This window comes from Eptesicus fuscus, chromosome 10, assembly GCF_027574615.1.
Source record: "Eptesicus fuscus isolate TK198812 chromosome 10, DD_ASM_mEF_20220401, whole genome shotgun sequence".
NCBI lineage: Eukaryota > Metazoa > Chordata > Mammalia > Chiroptera > Vespertilionidae > Eptesicus > Eptesicus fuscus.
This window is the reverse complement of record NC_072482.1, coordinates 52,197,599-52,220,673: the sequence shown is the minus strand read 5'-3', so window position 1 is coordinate 52,220,673 and position 23,075 is coordinate 52,197,599. Positions and strand designations below refer to the sequence as shown.

At 38.8% G+C, this 23,075-nt stretch overlaps 1 long non-coding RNA gene across 1 annotated transcript in view; it reads right to left on the bottom strand.

Moving 5' to 3' along the window:
• LOC129150607 (uncharacterized) overlaps positions 1-22,864 on the bottom strand; it is a 121,590-nt gene extending 98,726 nt beyond the window's left edge. Inside the window, exon 1 of the long non-coding RNA XR_008557328.1 lies at positions 22,751-22,864. This is a non-coding gene — a long non-coding RNA (uncharacterized LOC129150607). The remainder of the gene's footprint in view (positions 1-22,750) is intronic.
• Positions 22,865-23,075: the final 211 nt, after the last annotated feature.

The window sequence follows — 23,075 nt, the reverse complement described above, 5'->3', positions numbered from 1 at the left end:
AAGTGCCCATCAGCAGATGAGTCGGTTAGAAAACTGTGGTACATCTACACAATGGAATACTACACTGCTATAAAAAAGGAGCTTTTACCATTTGCAACAGTATGAATAGAATTAGAGAGCATTATGATAAGCGAAATAAGCCAGTCAGAGAAAGATAAATATCACATAATCTCACTTATATGTGGGATATAATGATCAACATAAACTGATGAACAAAAATAGATTCAGAGACAAGGTAGCACTGAACAGACCATCCAGCCTCAGAGAGAAGTCAGGGGTGGAGGGGTTAGAGATCAACCAAAGGACTTGTATGCACTTTTACCCATTGAATACAGACACTGGGGCAGTGGGGCTTGCCCTCGGGATTGGGAGTGGTGGTGGTGTAGGGGGGGTGGGGTCAATCAGGGAAAAAGGAGACATACTGTATGTAATACTTTAAACATAATAAAAGCAATTATATGAAAACTTTAAAAATCTAGACTTTCTGAATAATTTATTTAATAAAACTTCTGATTACTGAGTACTAGCTGGAAGTCAGAAATAACCAACTCATTTCCCCAGTTTCAGAGAGCTTAGAGTCCGGCACAGGTTACATACAGCTACATAATTCACCCTATTTTTTTTTTTTTTTATCAAACCTCCTAGAACTGTTGAGACACTTCCTTCATTGTGTACTGTAGCAGAGACACTTGTCGAGAGTCCACACTTTTTGTCTACATGGGAAGACTGCATCTGCCAGGCCCCTATAGCTAACGGAACACTGTAATGTGGGTGGAAAAGATGAAGTTCATTTCCAGGCATGCCCCTAAATAATCTCATGAGACTTGGCCGATGTGGCTCAGTTGGTTGAGTGTTGGCCTGTGCACCTAAAGGTTACAGGTTCTAGTCCTGGTAAGGGCACATGCAATATCTCATGCAATCCTCAGTGGGACCTCTTTTCCTTTGCCAAATGATTGAACAAATGAAGTGAATCTGTCAGAGAATTCTAAGGGGACCCCAGGGCATGATGGAGCCAAAAGAAAGGCATCTAGGTGAAGAACTTCCCAGGAGAACCTCCAGACTTACAGTGGACTGTGTGACATAGGTGGAAAACCAGTTGTTGTTGTGTTAGGCTTCTGAGATTTTAGGTTTCTGCGTTAACTTTTCTCAATAATTCTCTGTGATCACTATATCACTTATTGTCATGTGTTGTAATACAAAGGCAAACACAAACTTTGGCAAGGCATACAGGTTTTTGGGTCCCTATACTAAAAGAGACTCAGAATTTTGCCTTCAAAAAATAGCTAATTTCTTCTTGTTTATTTTTTGGACCATGTTTTCCTATTAGGTGTTCTGTAAGGGTATCATTCTACATTGAACATCATATAGCTATTTTTTACTTTAACTTTATGTTGTCTCAAAAATTAGAGAATCAAGCTTAAAATTATGAGCTACCATTTATATAACACCTATCAAGTACCAGGAAAAACTTTAATCACTTGCAAACTTCATTAAAACCCTGTAATGTAGATATTATCATAGATATTTTATATATGAGGAGATGAAGACTTACAGAATTGAAATAAATTACCAAATTATTAAATTCTAGCTTAAGTATTTGACCCTAAGTCTGTGAATACTCAAACTATTAATTTTTTAACATATAGTTAAGCAGCAACTTTTATTAGAATGCTTAATAGTATATGACTTATGACATCTAACTAATATTATCTTATGATATTCATATTGATATCTGAGAGCTCCTCTTTTTTGTGGGGCATATTTTATTTCTTGATTATGTACTGGATCGATTAGGATACCAAACAGCTAAGTTCCAGAGAGGTGAGATGTATTTTATTTATTTAACATATTAGTAACAATATCTTATTTAATATATATGGGTATGGTCTTTTAAATTTCAAACATTTTTATCATAACAAATTGTAAACATAAACAAAAATAAAAAATATACTTGACCTATATATCTATCATTCAGCTTTGATAATAATCAAATCATGGCTGATCTTGTTTCATATAACCCTCAAACCTCCAGATTATTTCCAATAATTTCATTTGCACATGGAAGAATAGATATAGTTTAGATATACCGAAAAGATAAGAAAGCTTAAAATATATGCAATTGCAATACTATTATCCCACCTAAAAGAGATTAAAATAATTTGGGTAGGATTTTCAAATTGTATTATTCATGTATTTGCTAAATAATGTATATCGAGTACATGTCACATTCCAGGCCTATCTGGACATCTTTGAGTCCTAGTCAATATATTTACACAGCTTTATTCTACTCAAATTATATAACTAGGTGTGTGTTTTTTCTAGCAGCTCTTATGTTATTTAAAATAATTTTTGTTTTAATTGTTAATTTTACACTTATACCATTAAACATTTACCTTTCAAATTATTGTCAATAATCTTCCTATTATTGCAGTTATTTACTTGCTTGTTTACAGGATATAATAAAATTTACTTCAAGTTATTACACTTTTCCTTCCTATAAATGTTAATGTTCTAGGATAAACACTAGGACATAAATGATAGTTACTAAGAGTCAGGATTCAAATCATCCAGTGTATTAATAATTCCTAGAAAGCACGGCCTGGCTCCTGAACTGGAAGCCAGGCCCTGATCTGCCTCTGTCATCCTGGCTCTCTCTTGTAGATCATACTGCCTGTGTGCCTTACTATCTTTGTTGTTAGAAGGGGAAAACAAGAGAATAATACACATCCTTGTGTGCCACACAGAAATCTTGTGGGAATTAATACGCAGAAAGGACTTCAGAGCTTAGTGAGAAAAGGCACTTTAGAATATAAACACCATGCAATTATTCTTATTACTGAGAGCTAGGAAAATGCTAGGAAGAAATAGCATGATTATTGTGGCATGCATTAAGCCAAATAAAAAAAGCAGGCTAGTGGAGAATCCCATCGAAGATAAAAATTACTTTGACCAACACTTCCTTCCCTCCAGCCACTGAAAGAAATTATTTTTATAGCCATGTTTAAATGGTACCCTAACTTCCTTTTATTTTGCTTAAAATCTGTGATACCGGAATTGTGCTTAAATGAAATTTCCATCAGCTTTTACATATTAAAAAATGCAAGTACATTTTAATGCACATACTGAACATTAAATCATTTTTTGCTGCAGGTTATTGCAAGTAAATAGTAATTGTAAAATAGATTCTTTTTGATGAAACAAAATGAAAATAGACTGCTAATGTTCACCTCAGATTTTCTCATCATTTCATTAACAGTTCAACTAGGGAAGGTATTTTTATAATGATGGGCAGGAAAATCATACTCATCAATATTCACCCATATTCACTGACTCTGGAACTTTAAAATAAGTGCAGAAATATGTGAAACACATATACCCTTTAAAATAAATTGCAAGAACTATTTTATTTGTTCAACAATGGTCGCTTCATTGATAATATTCAGACACCAAATTCATTAGGAAATATAACAAAATTTAAATAAAAATTATTTTGCTTTTCCAAGACTTGTCTTTTACAAAAACAGGAATTTGACAGACAACAATCACTGGAGCAGATTAGATTCTTAATTGATTAGCTACAAACTTCTGTCCTATTTTTGTGTCAACTGTAAACTCAAAGCCTCTCCATCCCATTTAGTCTTTGTATCTTCATAACATGTTTTTTCTTTACATTGAACACTTACATTTCGACATCTGGCTTTCCCCCAAACTTCAGGTAATTGTGCACTTTAAGACATTGTGAAACTAAAGACTCAGCCTGCTTCAAACAGGAATAATAAAACAGCAATGCCGTGAAAGGACCGGTTCAGCGGGTGCAGGCAGGGAGCTGAGCATGCTACTGCCGAGCTTGCATTGCCCCCTATGGTTGCTATCTGACAGTTCCCCCGGAAAAGTCTCAACACACTCTGTCCTCTTGGTGGACAGCACCTGGGAACTGAGCTTTGAGCTGTGGCTCATGTCTAAATAAATACCCTACAGCATAAGAGCATCAATTCAGATGCTAGTATTTTGGGAAATTTATATGCCTTATTTCAACTCTTTTTAACACAATAAATTAACTATATCTCACCAACCTTATCACTTTAATATATATATATTGTCGACCTTACCCAAATTCTCAAATTATGGCAGTGAAAATTCTTTTAAATAACAGGCATTTTGATAATTACTTTCAAATATGTACCTCTCTGAGAAAGACACTCTTTTTTTCCAAACTCCAAGTTCACCTCTTGTCAACCTGATACCATCTGGCACCTAGTTACAGGTTTACGCTGTGCATGCACCTATGTTTTTTACTTTGTAATTAGATGGCAAGTTCAATGATGGGACAGGCTATGCCTCAGGCCACTGTACCCCCACATAGTGGGAGCAGAGTGCTGGGTTCAGAGAAGCTACTCTATCAGGCCAAGATGACTAATACACTCTGTTGAATTTATTTTATTACTCATAATTGTCTTAGGTCCAGTTGCCTAGAAATAGAGCCTAAGAGAGCAATTTGAATGCACATGAGGTGATAAGGGTGTGTGCTTTAGGCAGAGCCTGCAAAAGAGGGAGAAAAACAGGAGAGGAAAATATTTCAAAAAGATGTGGTCTCATGTAATGTCTAGCTTTGGCCTGCTCCTTAGTATGGGGGAGGAGGGTGGTGAGAGTCTGAAGCAAAAATTGTACCACAAAGATGCCCCACCTTGAAGAAAGAGAGCCAGTCTGTTGTGCCTCTTACATTTTGGTCATTAGCTGTGGCCACCCCTGGATGGTGGGAGGTGTGTGGAAGCAGCAACCACAGCTAAGGGCAAATCTCTAGAGAAGGGGGCAGCTAAGAGTTGTGAGTAGCCAATACTCCCAGCAGATGGGGGACAACAATGGGGCCAGTAACAGGAATCTTGGCTGAGCACATGCAGCAGCCGCTTGCATACACTTATTACTTACATCAAATTTACTCCATCCAGGCACAGATTCTTCAGGATTCTGTAGTCACAATACTCGAGGAAATGTACTAGTTGCTACAGTTTGTCTTATGGCAAAACTAATACTTATCTTCCTCTTCTTTCATGCATTCTACACTCCTCTCTCTCTCTCTCTCTCTCTCTCCTCTCTCTCTCTCTCTCTCGCACTTCCACTGGCCCCAGTGGCTTACCTAATGGAGAAACAAAGAGCCTGATTCCTGAGGGTTGAGCCCATTATAATATCATCATTAGGAAGGTCGTGGTTCCTGCACTTGCCCATTCAACATTATAAATGAGCATAAGAGGAACCAAAAACACCTTCTCTCCGCTACATAGTGGAGCACCTGACAGCCAAACATGTTCTTCCCTGTTCTCAGCAGTCCGGACTCCAAAAGAAGGTAAGGATCAATCACTCTTGCCTTGTGTTTGCTGGTCTACTGGCACTAGCTGCCCCAAACCACCAAGTGGCAGTTATACCTTAATATTTAGTAGGAATCTTAGGGTGTCCACAGGTGGAAAAGAACCTTCTAGAAACCCAGAACCTCTAGACTCACCGAGCTTAATGTTTCAGGGTCAGGAAGCACAAATTCCTAAAGTAGGTCAATAGGAATGACGGCGAGTAAGGCCATTTCTACTTTTACCCCTTAGTTCCCAAAGCCATGTGTATTAGATACTAGGGCTGCCATAAGACAACAACACAGTCTTGGTGGCTTAAACAGCAGAAATTTAGTTCCTCACAGTTCTGGAGGCTGCAAGTTCAAGATCAAGGTGCTAGCAGGGTTGGCTTCTCTTGCAGCCTCTCTCTCCTAGGCTCACAAATGGCCCTCCTCTCACTGTGTCCTCATACAGCTTTTTCTCTGTTGTATTCATTTCTGTGACATCTTCCTCTTCTTTCTAAGACACCAGTCCTATTGGATTAGGTCCCTATCCTTATGGTCTCATTTAGCCTAATTACCTTTTTAAAGGCTTTATCTCTAAAATCTGTCACATTGGGGATTAGAACTTCAATATACCAAATTGGGGAGACACAATTCTTAACACTATAAAAATCTACCTTTTTCTCAAACAGCAGCACATAATGGATATTGGTTTAAGAGTATACTGCATACTAAAAAATAGTGCCCAATATTTTCAAGGTTTCATCTCCAAACTGGTACGTCATCTGTGTCTTTTTTTTAAATCCTCACCAGAGGATATGTTTTTATTGATCTGAGATAAAAGAAGAGAGAGAAAAACATCAATGTGAGAGAGAAACATCGATCAGTTGCTTACCATACACACCTTGATCAGGAATGGAACCCACAACCTAGGTATGTGCCCTGACTGGAAATCAAACCCACAACCTTTAGGTGTATGGGACAATGTTCCAACCAACTAAGCAACCTGGCCAGGGCTCATCTGTATCTTTTAAAGGCTTTTCCACTATTCTAACAGGACAGCAGTTTCTGGATAGTGTTATAGGCAATGAGACCAATGGTCCCCATGATCATGTGCCCACTTCTTTATAAAGAAAAAATAGATTTCTTAGTTGGAGATGTTGTTATACAGAATTTCATGCCAGCAAATCAATACTCCATGAGCTCTTAGAGTCAAAGTCCTATGGCCTACAAAGGTGAACCCAAATGTTTCAATCTTGGTCAGGATAAATTCTGCTTTTTTCAAGACAAAAAGGTACCATGAAATCCAGTTGGCACCAAGTGGCTGATAGGTCTCGTTGGGGGATAGTATCATATAGAATACTAACCATTAATATCTGCTACTGACAGGATGAACCTTCAGAAGCAGCAATTAGTGAGACAGAGCACATATTCTTGGGCATATACACAGATTCCATTTCTGTCACTATAGTTGCACCATTCACATGCCCATGATATCATCACTGTCATGGTCAAGGGGAGAGGCTAATAACAATTGGCTAAGTCATCCTGTATATAAAAGGTCCATTCTAGTGTGCAGTGTAAAGAGCTTCATGCTTCCTTTCCAATCCCAAAGGTCCATCTATATGTCTCTTCCCAGACATCTTTAAGCTTGATCTCATAATATTGCTCCTTCCAGATTCATTGAATAACCATCTAAATTATTTATCATAGCCTATGAACCTATGAATATTATTACCTTAAACCATTTCTCTTTACACAAAAACCAAGAACTCTGCCTAAAGACCTGCCAACTGATAGGCTTCCCTTCCTTCATCGTTGTCTTTCAAAGCCACACCTGAGTGGACGGATAATGCATTAACTATTCATTTTAGGTTAGCACCAACATGCCAACTTACCTGTGAATGAAGCTCAGGTCTTTATCCCCCTCTATCACCTGGTCATAGGAAACTCCTATGGATCTATCACAGGTTGTAGGAATAGGTTCGGTAAACAAACAGAATGTTTATGAAGGTGTGTACCCTTGGAGTCAACATGTATGGAAGGGAAAAGAAGGAAGCAAGATTAGGGAGAAGTCAAGCTCTAATCTAGACTTCTCCTATTCCATAGAGATCTCTAGATAAATATTTCTGGCAAATCGCTAAAATGGCCCTTCAGAGTTGGCCTCAGTTTGGCAAAGTGAGCAGGACTTTATACCTGCATTAACAAGTAAAAAACATGACCACTGGTGAGGCAGCTCTCTGAACCTGAGGCACTTTAAATATCTGAGAGCTAAAGAGTGTTGTTTCACAGCACCTTTAGCAGATGAGGCATTGAGCCTTTCATTAAACAGAAAGCTGAGAAGCTCATCACAGTGTCCATGAAAAGGCCATTGGTATAAGCTGATGGGAGGCTGCTAGGGCAACAGTGATAGGGAGTTCTTAGCTACCTTATTTATAGCTTTCATAAGTCCTCTGGACCTGCTTGAGCTTACATATCCTGGAGGTATCACTTCCATTTTATAATGGATTGATGCTAGGCTCACCCTATCCAATCTCATGATTTATTAGTCTGACATTACTCAGCTCACAATGAGAAATTCTGTCTGTACCATCACTTGATACCCAATTGTCAGAATGCTTCATGTATAGTGGGGCCCATTACCATGCCAGGATCTGTAGAATGGTATATAGTTCTTTGTTTCATATGGCACATCCTTGCCCTCAGAAGAGGGAAGATTTGGGAGGATTAGCATTATTTTGTAAGGCATCTGCCTCAATTGAGGCTTCATAGTCTTAAATCAAGAGGTAGGGGAGACTTTTAACAAAAGGGTACTGGATGACTTGTATAATCCCAGAAGTTTCAGGGGAATAAGGAAGTCCAAGGTTTACATGTACACAGACCCAGATAACCCTCTTCCAAGTTTCAGCGTCACTTTCTTTATCTTTCAGGGCTCCAGCCTTAGCACACAAGACTTTCCTAGACCAAGAATTAAGCTTTCTTTTGAGTTCTGTGACTTTTATAATTAAGTCTTATGCCAGGTCTTCAGTTCTATCTGCCCTCCAGCTGTAGGAACTAAAGGTCTCTTTTAGTTGCCAAAGAGGCCCTCTGACTGTCATACTTGACTTTAAAGTGGTGTTGATTGCCCTGGGCCTGCTATTTCATCTCTTCAAAGCAACAGTGGCATTCAGAAAAAGTCTTTCAGTTCCACAATCTTTATAAATTATATTTCTCTTGAACCTCTCAAATGCCAGAGATATTGCACAAACCAGTGCATCTCCTTCCCCACATATCCTACTCCAGTTGACCTCAGTGACAGCCTTAGCAATTGCATTGTGGCTGCATGCCAGAGCTATGCAAACTCTGCCTTCCACCAGTGATGAGGTATTTGCTGCAAATCAGGATTCAAGTTTCTAACTCCAGGACCCTTTTCTTGGAGTTTGCTTCCTGAAACCACTTTTGGTACATTATTAGGATAGCTATCCTAGAAACAGAGCTCAATCCAGAGTATTCGATGCTCTATTTACGAAGTTTCTTCAGGGATACCTGTAAGGAAGGATGGGAGTGAAACTGAGTAAGGAAGGAGAAAGAGCTGATCGAAAATGTAGTCTCAGGTAAAGTCTCAGATCAGTCTTGACCTGATCCATGAAGATTCCAGGGAGTCTAGAATATAAGTATCATTACAGTTTAGTCCCCTCTTGAGGTGAGGAAGTTAGATTTCTGTACATGTATCAGACAGACATAATTTTCATACCAACCTGAAGTGGAGGAAGACGTGTCCCATCAGCCATGGGCACTTCTCAGGATGAAGACATGAAGGGCTAGGAGATGGGAGTACTGTGAGAGCTGTGATATATTTGTGGATAAAACTGTCAGAAGCCGGTGTGGGGGTGCACCAAACCAAACAAGGGGATCTAGGCAGAGCACCACAGCTTCTACTAAGATAGAAAAGTCACTGACCCTGACATCAGGAACAAATTTTAATTAATAACCCCAGATTGTGAATTAATTAATTACAAATGATTTATGAAGAAGTTTCATAAGATCACATGGAGGAATCAGAATACTTGTGTGAAAAACTCATAACATGACATAAAACTGAGGGTTAGTTGGCACTACATAGCACTCAGCTGGAGAGGACATACAGGGCAAATTCATTTGGCTGCCATCACAACTGCCTCCTTGTCTCAGAGTGTCTGCCAGCCATTAGCAACTCAAATTCTATTTAAAAATAGGCGAGGAACTTATAAGTTAAATTCAGAAAGTCAGCTCTTGAAAAATTAATTGTAACATAATTTGCATGATACTGGATGACAGATAAAGAAGATCTTCTTTAGAATCCATCAATAAATTGGTAGTATCTAAAATAGCAAAAGATCTAATAAAAATCACAATTCTATCCACAGCGTAACTCAACTACTGAATCTGTTCTACACAAACCTGAAGTCTAGAAAGTGTGTCTTCAATACAGTATCACTTTTTATTTATGCACATTTGCCTTTGACTAGTATCCCATTCCTCACTCTAACCCAGTAGCCTGGCATTCCTTTAGCATGGGCAAAATGTCAATAGCCTCCATTGGCAACATCCCTCCAAGCCTGTCCATTTCTAACAAGAACATTAAATATTTTCATCTTTCTTCCCATTAACCCTTAGAAGAGCAATGTCCCATTTCAATAATAATTTTAATCTGCATGTTCTCTATAAAATCCTGCTAACATGATGAAAAAAATAGAAGAGCAATTTTTAAAAAACTTAGCATTGCTAAAATGCTGAAACCATCAATGATCAAGAAACATTACATTTTTTTCTGGAAGTTGTGAAATAGAACCACCTACATCAAAAGAAAAGCTGATTCGTGTTGATTAGCCTGTTGTTCAACATCACCAAAGAAAAGCTCAGCCTATAAACTGAGTGATTAGGTTTCCCCAACAGGACTCAGTTAATCCCCTAGTTCTGTTCAGCAGAACATACAGCAGAGACAGCTCTTAGAATGCATCCGTCTCCCAGAAGGGCTGCCCACTGCTCATTTTTGTACTACATCTGGTGGACAGTTTATATACTGAGTGAAGTTTGTCTTTTTCCATGGTGTTCTTCAACAAAGCAATTTAGGTGAGTAAAAAAGGGAACGGGGGTTTGCAACATCTCAGCTAACTTAAACTTATTTTTTTAAATTATATTTTACTAGAGGCCCGGTGCACGAAATTCGTGCACGGAAGGGGATTGTCCCTCAGCCCAGCCTGTACCCTCTCCAATCTGGGACTCCTCCCAGGGATCGGGCCTAAACGGGCAGTCGGACATCTCTCTCACAATCCAGGACTGCTGGCTCCCAACTGCTTGCCTGTCTGCCTTCCTGATTGCCCCTAACCGCTTCTGCCTGCCAGCCTGATCACCCCCTAATCACTCCCATGCCAGCCTGTTTGCCCCCAACTTCCCTCCTCTGCCAGCCTGGTCACCCCTAACTGCCCTCTCCTGCAGGGTTGATCACCTCCAACTGCCCTCCCTTGCAAGCCTGGTCCCTCTCAACTGCCCTCCCTTGCAAGCCTGGTCCCTCACAACTGCCCTCCCTTGCAGGCTGGGTGCCTCCCAACTGCCCTCTCCTGCTGGCCATCTTGTGGTGGCCATCTTGTGTCCACATGGGGGAAGGATCTTTGACCACATGGGGGCAGCTATATTGTGTGTTGCAGTGATGATCAATCTATATATTACTCCTTTATTAGATAGGAGAGAGGCCTGGTACAGGGGTGGGGGCCAGCTGGTTTGCCCTGAAGGGTGTCCCGGATCAGGTGGGGGTTCCCTTGGGGCATGGGGCGGCCTGAGCAAGGGGCCTGTGGTGGTTTGCAGGCCGGCCATGCCCCCTGGAAACCCAAGCGGAGGTCCTGGTATCTGGAATTTATTTTCCTTCTATAATTGAAACTTTGTAGCCTGTAGTGGAGCCAAGCCTGGGGCTCCCTCTGAGGCTGGCAGCCATTTCTGTTGGGGTTATAATTGAAACTTTGTTGCCTTAAGCGGGTGGGCCTGGCCAGGGTGTGCAGAAAGCTTTGCTTCCCCTGTTGCCGCCGGCAACCCTGGCCTGTTCTCTCAAGCTCCATTCTTCCGCCATTTGTTTGAATTTGTTTACCTTCTATAATTGAAACTTTGTAGCTTGAGTGGAGGCTTAGGCCTGGCAAGGGCAGGCAGAAAGCTTGGCTTCCTCTGTTACCTAGGAAACCTTGCTCTCTGTGGCTGTAGCCATCTTGGTTTGGGTTAATTTGCATGCTCGCTCTGATTGGATGGTGGGCGTGACTTGTGGGTGTGTCGGAGGTCTGGTCAATTTGCATATTTGTCTATTATTAGGTAGGATTGGTTTTTTACAGAGAGGAAGGGAGAGGGATAGAGAGTTAGAAACATCGATGAGAGAGAAACATCGATCAGCTGCCTCCTGCACACTCCCTACTGGGTATGTGCCCACAACCAAGGTACATGCCCTTGACCAGAATCGAACCTGGGACCCTTCAGTCTGCAGGGTGACGCTCTATCCACTGAGCCAAACAGGTTAGGGCTATCTCAGCTAACTTAGAGCATCCACAAGGAAGAAGGAAAAGGCAAGGTGGAACTATGAATTCTCCTAACACACTGATCACCACTATTGCCCTCTTTCCTCCCTTCCTACTGGCAACTGAAACTTTGAACTATTTTTGGACAGTCCTAAGTTCCCACTAGCAGGAATTAGAGAAGAGTGTATGATGGGGAGGAAATAAACCAAAAGACTTGGGGAACCTAGCTAGAGGCCACAGAACTGCGAGCCCCATCATTTCACCCCAGGTTTCTGTGGGCTGAAGAGTTTTCCAAGTTGTCAGAATTAAAGTTGCATCATTGGATCCTTGAGCTGCCTACTGAAGGACTTCACCTACCGGGGTGTCTTCCATGGTGAACTCCCCATCAACATCCACTCACCATATAATGACAGAGTCCTCCTGACATCAGAACAATGTTTATAAAATAGTAAAATAGAAACTAGTTGAAGATTATCAATAAATACTTGTCAAATAAGGAACACTGAGCAATTATTAAAAGAGATTAATTAGAAATAAATTAACTAAGGTGAACAGATTACCGAGATGTATAAAACATAATCATGGAAGAGTCTTTACAGCATGGATACATTTTTATTTTAAAATTTTAATCATGTTTAAGAAGATATAATATATAATATGGACAAAGTATATAGTGCAGACAACAATATCTGAAATAATATGTAGCAAAATGTAAATAGTGATTATATATTAAGATTATGGGCCATGTTTTTACTCTATATAGTTTGTTAACTAAATATATATATATATATATATATATATATATATATATATTAATCAGATTAAAATCAATAGCAATGTTTCCATTTATTATCATAGCATATTATATGTAAAAAAAAAACGTTGATGTTCCATGGCCATAAATGTGTATTTTCTCTTCAATATGTGTTCTTTTTCTGCTATCTTAACAACACTTTACATAGAAGTTGAGACACTAATAGAAAGAAATTCTGACCATTAGGAGAGACAGAATTTTGCTTCACCCTTAAAACAGATGGCTCCCCATTCAGGCTATTTATTGTTGTAGTTGTGACAAAAGTAGAACAGCCAGGGACAACTTTACTGTGATCATCCTATTTCTTTTATGTTACTGTGTTAAAGCAACTTACATTTTTGAAGATTGGTTATTTAGCTATTTCCATAACATAAATTTCAGTCATCTATTTCTGATAATAGTGGATTATATAATTCTTTCTAATACTCCTGCTAGAGACACTAGAAAACCTGAGCAAATATGCATACATTTGAGTGTGTTAGAAAGCTAACAAGGAATTGAAGGCCAAGGTCTGGAGAAGCTGAAACCTGTCTAGATAACTTTGGCAACTGAGATAGATAACTTTCTCCCAGAGACATCTGTAGTTCTTAAAAATTTGGCTCAAAGTCCAAGGAGATGAGCATCTCTTGTTTTACGAGTCAGGGTGACTATAAGTAGTTCCCTCAGGGACTGATGCCCAACTTTAAATCATATTGATCCTTGAGCTAGGGTTAAGGTGATCCCGGCTTGCTAATTTCTCTGACCGAGGGTAAATCTTCTCTGGAGAAAGATAGTATAATCTGTGCTTCAGATACCTTTATAAATTTTTAATCTAAGATAATTTTCTTTTTGCCTGAAGGGCATACTTTGGTATTTCTTGTAGTATGAATCTGCTGATGAAGAATGCTTTCAGTTTTTGCTTAATTAAAAGTAACTTCATTTCACCATCACTCCTGAGGATACTTTTTTCCTTTGGAATAGAATTCTAGGCTGTCAGTAATTTTCTTTTTGCATCTTAAAATGTAATTTCACTGTCTCTTGGTTGCCATTTTTACACTGTACTATCATCAATGCTCAAATTCCCAAGTACCTGGAACTCCAAAAGGCATCCACATTATCTCAGGAAGTCAATAATAAGTGGGTTAAATAGACTTCTATAGGTCTCCATTCAGTGTTTTCTTCCTCAACATTCACTCACTCATCAATCCATTGCAGTATGGTTTCTTTACCCAACGTTATTTGGTATTTTTTTTCATTAACAACAATATCTTTGTTACTGATTCAAAGGAATGCAGTAATATTATTTTACTGTTTCCTCAGAAGCACTGCCCACAATCAATAACATCTTTCTTTATGCTCTATGTTCCTATAAGTATGCTCTTTTAGTTTTACTCATCTCTGTCTTAACATCCCTTCTTCCTCAATTTTTCAAACTCTCCTTCCTTTGCAGCCTATACTTTGGGGCAATATTGACAAATATTTTGTTTTCTCAATGTCACACAATTTTCTGGCTCCTTGTGCTAATGTGTCCTTGCTTAAAACAGATATTCCTCCTATCCTGGTAACTTCTTTGTCAAGTTAAGTTATAGTCATCTTGGTCCTCAATTTAAAGGCCATTTTCTCTGGAAAAAAATCCTATACCTCCAGTACTATGTAAGAAGCTCCCACTATTTGCTGTCAACCACATGGTTGTAGCAATTTTATTTTACCATTAATTATATTATTTCTTGTTAGGGTAAAAAACTCTAAAAGTATACCTTGTTCACTATTTAGTCTCCAAGGTCCAGCGCATTGTCTAGCCTCTACTAAGCACTCCGTAAATATCTGAGTGTATAAATCTGTCCTAGTTCCTCCTTCTCTCTATGTGCCATGCCAGTCCCCCTACTCAGCTTTCATCACTGAATTTCTGCAATAGCCTTCACACACATGTCTAGCTCTCTCCTGTCCCTCCTACATCTTAACCTACACACTGCTTTCAGATTAATACACTCTATTTGGCCTTTAAATATTATTAAATATTATTATTTTAACTCCATTTTCCACCAAACAGTATTCCTATGTAATCTCATTTAATAACCATCTATACATTTACTAATGTACCATCAAATACATATATATATATGTTTATATATATATATATATATATATTTAAGTGCAATATTTTATAGTTACATATTTATTACATACAAAGACTCAAAGATGCAAAGACAAGTTCCTTAGTAATATGGATGATTATGAGTAAATGTGGGCAAAATGTTATATTGTAAGATAAATGTGCATTTGCTATATTTGCAACATTTGTTACATAAGCAATCTGTAATTATAATGCCCACAACATAATTCATTACCTTCCATATTTCTAAGTGTTTACCTGTTATTCTCAGTGCTATGAGTTTCAATGTCCTTATTATTAAAACATGGGTAATGATACTGTTATAATTATGAAATATTTTAGTCGCTTCCCTCTCAATTAAAATATTGCACAGACGGATCTTAGTCACCCTGTCATGCACATAATTAACTGAACCACACCACCAAAGTTAACCTGTTTTTTATAAATTGCAACGTTGTTAAATTTGTTAAAAGCCCTATCCTGCATTGTGAGGGTATTTGAAAATAGGGCCTTTAAAGAAATAACTAGGGTTAAATGAGGTCCTAAGGGTGGGGACCTAATCCAATAGGACTGGAGACCTTGTAAGAAGAGGAAGAGACTCAGGGATGTGCATGCAGAGGAAAAGCCTTGTAAGGACACAGTGAGAAGCCACAGCTGTCTGCAAGCCAAGGAGAGAGACCTCAGGGGAAACCAACTTGTGGCATCCTGATCTTGGACTTGCAGACCCCAGAACTGTGAGGAAATAAATTTCTGTTGTTTATTTTCTGTGTTGTTTTGTTAAGGCAGTCCTAGCAGACTAATACAATCACTCTCCATGTCACCAAACCAAACAATCTCAAATCATTCTGGACAGGTCCTCCCGTAATGCTCAACTCCAGACTTATCAAAGATTTTCATCAATACCACCCTTCTAATTGTGGCTTCATTCTGCATTTTTGTCTTTATCCTCACTTTGCATAGGTCTAAGGTTCTTCATCTTCCTGAACTGTAGGTATCTCTTAATTGTCCTCTTTAGTCTCCAGTCTTTGTTTCCTTTATTCTGCACTCAACCTGCTACCTAAATCATCTTTCTAGGAGGCAGAGGTGATGGAGTTCCTATCCTCTCATAAGCCTCTAATCTCCATGAGCAACAGGGCAAAGAACAAATGCTTTATGTTGTCATATGTGGTCCTTTGGAATTGGGCCAAACTGACTGTGCAACCTCTTCTCCATCACTGTTTTGCCAGGTTCCATCCACATGAAAAAAGCCATAGCCTACCCAGCCTTCCTATCTTGGAATGTAATGGTGGCTTATGTCAAACCTCGTTTCTCAAACGTCTCCCATCTCAAACAATTCACTTCTCAATCCGACAAACCTTTCATGCTGATACCTATATGATAAGTCACTCGTCTCTTAGGCAACAAACAAAGGAGAGAATGCGGGAGTATGAGTCAGTTTACTGCTGTTACCAGTAACATCTCAGGATATTCGGCTGTGAATATTTTTGTGGTTTTTTTGCTTTTGGTGCTGCTTGTTATTATTAAATTTTCATTTTTTACTATACAATTCATTTCCTTTTTTGTTAAATTTTTATTTACATTTCATGCCCTTTCTGTTTATTTATAGATTAGATAGTACATTAGACATATACTGTATACAAGAAACAGGGAGTCATTTGGGGTCTGGAAAAGAAGGAATTGAGTTCAAGAACGGAGGTTTCACTGTATTTCTCTCTGGAATCAGTAAAGCCTTTCCAACATACCTGGACAGAATAAGCTGTTTCCTTCCCTATGTTGTAACCACTGTAACAACACAGAACTTTGTTATCCTATATAATAAAGAGCTAATATGCTAGGCGGAACAACCTTCTGGAATGACCAGTGGGTAGGGCCATGGGGCCGCCAGGGCTGCTAGGCAGCTGAGGCTGTGAGGGCTGAGGCAGCTGGGGCTGCGAGGACCAAGACCCTTGCACGAATTTTGTTCATCAAGCCTCTAGTACATTAATAAAATGCAGTGAGTATGTTTACATAACTATCTCACTAAATTAAACGATGAATCTTTTGAGAACAGGAACAGCATATTATTCACATTTACTAGTATGTACTTAGCATTGGGCCCGACCATAGTATTTAACAAACAAATGTTTCACAAATGAATTGCTAAAATAATAAATTAATAATATTGAAGCATAACTCAATTTTCAGCTCAAACGTCTTTTATAAAATTCTAATTATATAGAATGAAGTCTGGACTTCTCATTTAAGTATTCAAGATACTTTCTCTGGAAAAAAAATATTTTTCTATTTTCATGCCTCTGGTAACAGTGCTCCCAGATTTATTCCCAATTCAAATATTATCAACTCCCTCAAGCCAGAAATAACTCATTTTAATTTTGCCTTCTTAATAGAATGGCTTTCCATTAATATAGTAATTATTAGTATACTAGTGGCCCGATGCACGAATGAAGATTCATGCAAGAATGGGCCTTCGCTCTGGCCCAGAGCCGCCTTTCTGCCTTCCCATGCTGCCCAGAGGCTGGGGTGGTGCGGAACACCTGTGTCATCGCCTTGACGATGATGCAAGCATCCTGACCCATCCCCTAGGTGCCTGTGTATGCAAATTAACCTGCCATCTTTGTTGGGTTGATTTGCATACTCACTCCTGATTGGCTGGTGGGCATCGTGAAGATATGGTCAATTAGCATGTTACTCTTTTATTAGGTAGATGCTATCATCTCTTTTAGAGTTTAAGATTTTTAAAGTCAAAATCCATATCTGACTCATCTTCAAATACTTTATGCCTAGTCCTATTCATATAACACACTCAATAAAAATATCTTGACATCACTTTATGAGTATTTGTTGAATATATCAATTGAACAAGCATTCTGGTCATTAGTCTTCTCATTTAAAATGTTTTGTGCCTATACCTGTACTATATGCTTATTTATTTATAAGCAAAAATATGTACTAATATATTAATACTAGAAGCCTGGTGCACGAAATTCGTGCACGGCGGGGGGTTGTCCCTCAGCCCAGCCTGTACCCTCTCCAATCTGGGACTCCTGGAGGGATGTCCGACTGCCCGATCCCAGATCGGGCCTAAACGGGCAGTCAGACATCCCTCTCACAATCCAGGACTGCTGGCTCTCAACTGCTTGCCTGCCTGCCTTCCTGATTGCCCCTAACCACTTCTGCCTGCCAGCCTGATCACCCCCTAACCACTCCACTGCCAGCCTGGTTGATGCTTAACTGCTCCACTGCCAGCCTGTTTGTCCCCAACTTCCCTCCTCTGCCAGCCTGGTCACCCCTAACTGCCCTCTACTGCAGAGTTGATCACCTCAAACTGCCCTCCCTTGCAAGCCTGGTCCCTCTCAACTGCCCTCCCTTGCTGGCCTGGTCCCTCACAACTGCCCTCCCTTGCAGGCCGGGTGCCTCCCAACTGCCCTCCCCTGCTGGCCATCTTGTGGTGGTCATCTTGTGTCCACATGGGGGAAGGATCTTTGACCACATGGGGGCAGCTATATTGTGTGTTGCAGTGATGATCAATCTGTATATTATTCTTTTATTAGATAGGATAGAGGCCTGGTGCACGGGTGGGGGCCAGCTGGTTTGCCCTGAAGGGTGTCCCTGATCATGGTGGGGTTCCCTTGGGGCATGGGGCGGCCTGAGCATGGGGTCTATGGTGGTTTGCAGGCCAGCCACTCCCCCTGGCAACCCAAGCGGAGGCCTGGTATCTGGAATTTATTTTCCTTCTACAATTGAAACTTTGTAGCCTGGAGCAGAGCCAAGCCTGGGGCTCCCTCTGAGGCGGCAGCCATTTGTGTTGGGGTTATAATTGAAACTTTGTAGCCTTAAGTGGGTGAGCCCGGCCAGGGTGTGCGGAAAGCTTTGCTTCCCCTGTTGCCGCCGGCAATCCTGGCCTGCTCTCTCAAGCTCCATTCTGTTGCCATTTGTTTGAATTTGTTTACCTTCTATAATTGAAACTTTGTAGCTTGAGTGGAGGCTTAAGCCTGCAATGGCTATGGGAAAGCTTGGCTTGCTCTGTTACCTGGGAAACCTTGCTCTCTGTGGCTGTAGCCATCTTGGATGGGGGTTAATTTGCATACACGCCCTGATTGGCTGGTGGGCGTGGCTTGGCTGGTGGGCATGGCCTATGTAGCGGAGTGATGGTTAATTTGCATATTACCATTTTATTAGAGAGGATGTTATGTGAATTAAAACTTAAAACTTTTTGTCTTTACCCCACTTTGTGGGGTACACACTTTTTTTGGAGACCATCACCATAGACATTATTCCCATTGTTATAACACAAGAATTATTAATAACCTGTATTAGTACTGCTTTAGTAATCTAGTGTTGTTGATTAATGAGCATTCAGCATAGTTTATTCCTATGTACTGGAAGTTTAACCCATTGTAGGTAAGAAATGAATCTGGCCAGCTGCCAAGTTGTTCATTGACTACCCACTACAAGTCATAAATTGTGACATCCTTGTGTCCATAATCTCATTTAATTTTAAGAATGATCCTGTGAAGTATGTTCATCATCTTAACAGATAAGAAAACAGATTTTTCAGAAGATTAAAATGTTCATGAAAATCACAGTCTAGAAAGCACAGTGTAGGTCCAGCATTTGAATCTACATTTGTCTTACCCAAAAGCCTATACTCTTCCTAGCAACATTTTTTAAAGTTTTTATATACATATTTTTTAATTTAAAAAACCATGCTAAAATGATCAAACGTTCCCTTTTCTCTTTAAACTCATAGGCTGAACCTCGCTCAACATCTTCCTCACCCTGGCCCTCTGGCTGTGCTGTAGCAATCTGCCTGGGCATGGAGATCAGATGGAGAAAGGAGAGGAGCCCTGGCTCAGATATTGAGAGTATCCCGATACTTTTTTGTTATTGTTGTTAATCCTCACCCGATGACATTTTTTCCATTGTTTTTAGAGAGAGTGGAAGGGAGGAGAGAGAGAAACATCGATGTGAGAGAGGCACATCAATTGGTTGCCTCCTGCAGGTGCCTCGATCAGGACAGGATCAAACCTGCAACCCTTCAGTGTATGGCCCAATGCTCTAACCACTTAGAACACTGGCCAGTGCTCCTGATACCTTTTTTACTTATGAAAGTTCATGTTGTCAACTGATTTTCACATCATCTGCCCATTGTCTTATAGCATGTACCGATACAACACTTTTCTCTGCACAATTTATTTCTGAATTGAAACTTAAAGCAGGAAAAAAATAGACAACCTTACCTTCTTGAAAATTACATTGCTGTAATTTTTCTTATCAATCTCGATTGAGTTTTGAGCATCAGTTAAAATAGATGTTTTTATTTTTGCCTATCTAATCTAATAAAAATAGTCTTCTCCTTTTTAGCTTTCACTTCTCTAGGCTACTTAATCTAGATATCATGGTAGAACATTTTACCATGCTCACAAAAATCTCATATATAAGATCTTAAGGAACTTTATCATTAGAACATAGTACTTCAGAAAATGTAATATTAAGTCAAAAGTCTCTTAAATTATTCTTAAACACCTACATTGAGCACAATTTTAGGAGATCAGTATTAAATTTTATGCCAATCTCTAGATCAAGAATGAGATTTAAACATCTGAAAAGAATTTCTCAAAAGTAAGTTCTTAATAATATCCTAAGATAAGAGCAAGCAATAAATATTATCTCATATTACCAGAATTCTGCAAGTGTGTAGTAAAAGAATACTATGGATGTCCTCAGATAGGCTTATGATAATACAATGATTTTTTCAATGAGCAAGCATAACAATAGTAGTAGAATTAGGTAAAAAAGAAAAAAGTTAGTTTATATATTTGGATGTATTTGTTTCTGATATTTTATTGAGAAAGTAGGGATAAATTAGTAACTGAGGAAGACCATTTACAGGGTGGGAATCAGCATAAGGTCTCAAATTCTCTGGTAGGGCAGCACAAACCACCTGTGGCACTCAGTCTTTCATTGAAATAAATTTGGTATTATCATCAGAGGATGGATTTTCTTACACAGCTTAGTCTGCTGTTATGAACATGTTTTAGACAGGACATCCAATTACAAACTGCAAATCTTTCTTTGCAATTTTGTATTAAGGTTTGCAAGGAATCTCTTCAATCCTGGCAGACAGGCCTATAGAAAGGTGCTACTGAAATACAGTAATAATCCAGAAGGCTACTGACAGTATTATGACCTGGCTTCACCTTTCGCTGCTGAGTTGTGCTACTGTATAGCACAGCACACAGCTGGATCCTTAAAAGACAGTTAAATCTGAATGGCTACTCCAGTGTTGACTCCTCTCTTCCCCTTACTCTTCACAGCTGTCAGTAAACTATGGCCTGCAAAAGAAATCCAGCCTAATTTGATTTTATATGGCACTAAGCTAAGGAAGGTTTCCACATTTTTAAAGGACTGAGACAGCAACAATAAAAATATGCCACGGAGATTTACAAGGCCCATGAAACCTGAAATATTTACCATCTGGTCATTTGCAGAAAAAGTCTAACTCATGCCCTAAAAAATGGAATAGAATTATCCTACTACTTCTGTCTTCTGCCTTCTCCTTTCATTATATCTCTTCTCTGTGTTTAAGAGGACTTACTGTTTAAGAGTTTCTAAGACTTGTCTTCATTGACAAGTCACTTTCCCTGTCACTTTATTGACTGCTACTCAATTCTTATTATCTTTCCGATATCATTTGCCTTCCACCTCCTTTCCCTATGTGTCTTCCGAAACTCTTGACTTCAGTATAGAAGAGCTTGGCATTTAATAACCAATATGGAAAAAGTATTTTTTGCTAGGTGACTAATTACAAAGTGTCATATATGTAAGCATTAAATATTCATCTTAATTTGTACTGCTTCTTCAGATAAAAAACAAACAAAAGAAAGTTCAACAATTTTTACCCCCTTCATACCCTCCTTTATTTAGCCACCTTCCCTCACTCCCTTTTTTTTTTTTTTAACTCTTTTTTGTCTTTGACTTTCATAATTCTAATTAGCTCTAGTCTACTAACTTATTGCTGATTATCTCACTTTCAGGTAATTGAAGCAATCCACAATTTTTGTTCTGCTTGAGATTTTTTGTTTATCTGAAATGTCAAATGTAGTCTCACAGATGTCTTAGAGTTTTCTAAACTATGTTTCACTTTTTAAAGATGAACTGAAGCTCACAAAAGTGAGTTGGACATTTTCCAACATGTATTTTCTGTTCTTTTCATATAGTAAGCTTGGTAACTGCCAATGATCAACATAAAAAAGAGCTACCACAACAGTTTCCCACTTCTCACCTCATTATCTCCATGAAAATGATGAAACACACTTAACCTTTTTCTCATCTTATGACACTAGATCCTCTGCAACACAATATAATTTACAGACCTAAGAATGGCTATAACAAGGTCTTCAATTTCTCTCCGATATATCACCAAGTTATCCTCACCCTGTAAATATTTCCTTTTAAAATCTTCAGTGGTTTCTACAAAATTTTTTACACTCAAAAACTATGGGTGCTTTCTCAGACCTTTCCATTATCACAATCTTATATAAGTGATAGGGCAAAGTAGAACTATAAGCATTATGAAAAAAAGTTTGTTGTGCAATGTTCTAACATCCACTTAATATGCAAAGACAAAGAGGCGTGCTTTCATTACTGATGAAATTAGAATATATTCTGGTTATGTGAGAACAAGAACTTCAAACCTGGATGGCAACAACATTCCTATGTAGTGAGTCTGTTCACACACACACCAAATTTAAATGTCTTAGGTTTTTTTTTTTACTGGTATTGTTTATAGAGTAAATCAAACCTTAAGGATGCAATCAAATTAAAAGGATTAGTGCTTATTAATAAGCTGGCAGTGACATTTCATTAAAAGTTTACTAAATCCCTCTCTGCAAAACCAATAGATAAAAGCAGGCAGTGCATAAAAGTGTCCGTCTACTGCATTAAAATATGATGGAAATAATATTTCTTAACATTGCCAAAAAACCATCTATTTCTGAAGATCATACCAGTTTCCATTGCATAGGCCAGCAAGGGTCATTAAACACCAATGGGTCTCTGAGTCCTTCTTCAGAGTCAATGACATTGTAGACTTCACTCAGGATCTCATTTTCCTCCACACAAGGTCTGCAGGGCACAGAAGGCAAATGAACTATGAAAAACATAATCACTGCTTTTACTGTTGCTTTTTTTGTCATAAAAATTCCATTTATTTAAATTCCATTAAAAAGCACATTTGGCTGCCAAGAGCATAAATATATGCTTTTATTATACTTAGCATTTTTCATTTTAAAAAAATTCTGACATTTGTTTAGATAAAAATGTTAAAATGTT